This window comes from Gadus macrocephalus, chromosome 1 (assembly GCF_031168955.1).
Source record: "Gadus macrocephalus chromosome 1, ASM3116895v1".
Classification (NCBI taxonomy): Eukaryota; Metazoa; Chordata; class Actinopteri; order Gadiformes; family Gadidae; genus Gadus; species Gadus macrocephalus.
Genome location: NC_082382.1, coordinates 4048217 through 4053159, shown reverse-complemented (window position 1 = coordinate 4053159; position 4943 = coordinate 4048217).

The window sequence follows — 4943 nt, the reverse complement described above, 5'->3', positions numbered from 1 at the left end:
CTTCCACTCTAAATACTGCTTGTTTAACATTTCTTCCCTTCATTTTCCACAATTTCTCCTTCCTACTAGTGACCCTCCATAACCAGGCGTCCCAACGATAGGAGTTTCAGTTCAGAAATCATCTTCCAGGAGATTATCTCATGCTCACAGGCTACAATTAAGAATCAATCCAATTAAGTGTATGAAAAATGGAACCTTTAGTGAAGTGAGGAAAAGTTAAACAGACTCATACAACTGTTGAAACTATGGCATAAGACTTCATGAGACTTCCTGTGAGCTGTGTACGACTTCCTGTGAGCTGTGTAGCTGTGGATGTTCAAGGGCTAGCTGAGTAACCTACGTTCAATGTGTCAGCAAGGCTGGATTTGAACCTATCACTGATTTTGACAATAATATAGCCCCCAGCTAAAGAAGGACTGTGCCCCCAATTATCCATCAGAATATATTCTTCTAGAATAATTGATTGCCGAATCTGTCAGACTTTGTATCTGCATTACTGCTTGTATTGTACCTTCCTTGAATGAATGAATGAACAAATCCATTTAACGTATATTTGTATATATTTTATATACTATCACAATCAATAAATTGTATGTGACCAACAGATCAATATCCTTTAGTGGCCCAGGTTTTAAAAACACCCATCGAACACAGGAATCGAACAGGCTCCCATTCAAAATATGATTCAGGACGATACCAGTTTGTTAATGTTGTTAATCAGTCAAACATGGGAATTGTGATGTGAACTTTGGCCCAAAAGGATTTTACATTGTATTTAGTCATAGTAAAACGCATCCACCTCTTCTAATCCTGAGTTATTTAAAATGTCAGTGCGGTGTGTTACTCCCCCACTCTAACGTGATGCCCTCCACAACAGACCACTGCATGAGGTCCTGCATAGTCTCCACAGACACCAGTTAAGGAGAAATATACGGCCAAAGTTAATTGAGCGATGAGCGGGTGGTTTTAGGCCGAATCTCGATTCTTCCCCTTGCCCCTTTTGCTTTGTCTTTGTCTTTGTCTTAACCCTAGCACTTGCAAGTGTAAGGGCCAAGGGCTGAGATCTTTCCCCTATGAAATGAGACGCCACTCGGTTTCGGGTACGTCATCATTCATCGTCGCCAGCTGGCTTCCCCGTCACCAGAGCGCCGAAACGCCAATAAAAGCCAGAGAAGAAGAGCGATATATATATATATATCTAGATGCTGCCGCCATCGTTGAAGAGTTGAGGGTGTGTGGTGAAACGGATCAGTGTGTCCACGGTTCGGTTCAGATAACCGTTTTGGGCCTCGGTTTCGGATACGGTTCGGATTAGGATCATGTCCGTGATAGTAAAAAGGCGGACTTTTCTTTGACGGAGGGATTGGGGGAGAAACACAAAAATGAATGAGACCCACAGGCTATTTGCAATGTGTTAATTGACTGCAATCAGACAACTTGCAAGGCTTTTTTGTGCAATAAATGTTCCCCTAAATGCATTTGAAAACATGGTGCACTGAGTGTAACATGTAAGGGATAACGGCCGACGAGGCTTAGAACTCTGGCGACGAGCGCAACGAAGTTTAAAGCCCAGTTTGTTTTGAACGCTGACAGGCTGAAGGGAGGGGCGGGAAAAGTCTCATTGGCTCGGGCAGCACTGGAGAGAATGCATTCCGCTGGGTCCTAAACACCCTTTTGTATCGGACGTAGGCTACAGTAGGCAAAGTACGCTACATAAGGCAATGCCTTCATGAAACCGAAATCCGCGGATCTCCAGAATGCTCCGAACTGGGGTAAACGAACCGAACGGATTCGGATACAATTCGAATCCGCTGCAGGCCCTGTAGCATCTAGCTGGCAAGCTACCATATAAGCCAATGGAGTGGTGGTATACGCGCTAATTGTATCCTAAAACTACCGTTTGAAAGCTTCAGTTAAGACCTACAATACTATGCATCGTTCGTGTAGCACATTTCAGATCAAACCGAGTCATTATAAACATATAAAAAGTTGTGTAGATAGCTGTAAAATATTCCTCGCTTCAAGCAGCCATGTTTTTTTAAAAAATCCCGGTTTCGCTATGTGCTCTGGGATAGCCCTTGGAGGAGCAAGTGAGCTCTCAAATCATCTTAAAAATAAGGGGTACATAGCACTCAATCTTATCCCTTAATCTTGATCAAATTGGGTATTGAGACACCACTAGCTCTCACATGAACGCGCAACTTCAAGGGTAAGGGGGAAGATAAGGGGTAAGGGGAAGTATTGAGATTGGGCCTTATTCTCATAAAACTCCATAAACTCATCATTTAAAAAAAAAAAAAAAAACTGGAAATCTCCCACCATGCAGGTCTAAGGAAAGACTGTTTTTTACTTTGATCCTGTAATATTAATTAATAGAACCCTCAGTGTGCCATCTGGTAATATGCTTTGGGAGATATTTTTAAACACAATTCTTTTGGGGTGATTTTAGATAAATGGTGATTCTGGTCGTGGCGGCTTTCTCTCGTCCCTCAGATTGTATAATATTTGATTTTACTGGCAGAGAGCCGCTCAGCCTCCCTGCTCTGCTGAAGCCCAAAGAAGAACCAGCCCAGAGAGATGCTGCTGGTATGAGGGCTGGCTAACATGTAGTGGTGCTGCTGTTACGAGGGCTAACAGTGACTGTAGTGGTGCTGCTGGTACGAGGGCTAACAGTGACTGTAGTGGTGCTGCTGTTACGAGGGCTAACAGTGACTGTAGTGGTGCTGCTGGTACGAGGGCTAACAGTGACTGTAGTGGTGCAGCTGTTACGAGGGCTAACAGTGACTGTAGTGGTGCTGCTGGTACGAGGGCTAACAGTGACTGTAGTGGTGTTGCTGGTACGAGGGCTAACAGTGACTGTAGTGGTGCTGCTGTTACGAGGGCTAACAGTGACTGAGGTGGCAGCTGGATCGCCCGTGACCACCTGTTGCTCTGTCGCCACCGTGGGTGTCCCGGGATTTGTCACCCCTCCTGTGCCCCATCCTCCACTGCTACAATATGCTAATCTGCCGTGGCCGTGCCCCCTCTGTCACCCCGCTCCTCTCTTTCATCTCCCCACCCCCCAGAGTCCTGCTCTGCTCCTGCGTCTTCTCCCTCCCCCCTGTCCCCCCAGCGGCGCCTGGTACAGCCTCCCCCCTCCACCCCCTCCCCGCCCTCCCGACCCTCTCCATCCTCACAGAGCACATTTACATGGACGAGAATAACTCAAGGACGACTGCAGGGAATAATATGTTTACGGCCAAAGAGAGAAAAATAGTATTTCATGCGTACACATTGTTCTTGTGAGGTGATGGTGGGAAAGCCCTTCTGATACCTCTCCCTGAAGAATGGCGGAATTAAAAGTTGTGATTGAATAGTCCGTTTGCCACGTGTTGCGTGGAGATTTGTCACTCCCCTTGCTTCGTTCTGTATTTTTAAAGGAAGCAACGAACACATGCAAACAGGCTTTTCTGCACTGCAAACTGAGCGTGCTGGGCCATCCCTTTTTAACAAATGGCGCCCTGTGTTCCGGCTTTCCTTAAGGATAACAATGTTATTGTTCGGAGCAAGCCCCTGCTATTGGACGGTCTTCATCTTATTTAACGAGCAGGTCGATGCGCACAACGACTTAAATGAATAGATGAAGAAACATGGGCCAAACCTCGAGGTGTTAAATAGAGTACATTAGGGTGCCATGGCATTCTCTGGTAGTGCTGTTGACACACGACACATCACTCTCTTGCTCACACATTACATGTCGTTGGCTAATCGTGTCCGCAGTCCATTGTGTCTGAGTTTCGCACACTTTCAACACTGAGATAAAAAAAAGGAACAACCTTTAAGACATTGTTGTCTGTTTGAAAAAACTGTTGGAGTGGTGGAAACACTAGGAATGAAAATGTTTTGACATAAATGATGATGTCAACGCATTAGGGGAGGATCCTTCCCTTCCACAGAGTCAGTTCCACCGGCTCCGCGGCCACGACAATATGTGTCAGCACGCGCTGTATTTGCCTTGGAGTCAAACAGTTTAGTGCAGCTTTAATTAGAATCTCTTACCCCGTGGGAAGGATAGGTGAGCCAGCCCCAGTCTCCTGTGATTGTTGTCGTGTCCAGCAGGTTCACTGCAAACCAAAAACAACAACAACCTTGTTTGTAAGCAGTTTACGGTCAGCATCATCCTCCATCTCATTTCCCTGTCCTCTGCTGTGCAGTGACACCTGACCAAGCCTGCTGCAGGCACACGCACGCACGCACGCACACATCGCACACACACATCACACACACACAAACACACACACCGAACACATACAAACACAGAAACACACACACCAAACACACACGCGCAGACAGACACACACACACATACGCACACAAACGCACACGTACATGGTGTGACAGGTGTGACAGATGAGGCTGCCCAATGGTTTTCGGCGACTCTTGGTCGATTGTCACAGCTTGCAATGTCTCCTTGACCCAATTGCATCCACATGCTCCATAAAGAAACCACATGTACACAATGGTGCAATGAACACGCATTATAGTGATCACAATCCTTAAAGGACTACAGCTGTCACGGTGATGATCACATCATAACGACTCTCCTGGATTGACTAAAACATCCGTTAACAACGTCATTTATCTAAATGACTTCTACCAATTCTATGAGTATTTAGCAAAAGCGTCAAAATGTAAACAATGGCAATATAGCACTTTGTTCCTTTGGAGTCCATGTGTGTCGGTCAGTATTGAGTTGGTGGAACACATAACTGTGAATTGCTGTACCAGTGCTTTACAACAAAAACAAATACCAAGCTGCTATGTAGATACGGTGAACATTGGTGGCAGGTGCATCTGTGTGAAATGCTCTTAACTTCAAGCAAAGACCAGCTGGTGGCTCCTGTTCAATGCAAAAACATCAAATGTATTAATGTAATGGATAGGTTTGACATAGTCAGGTTAGA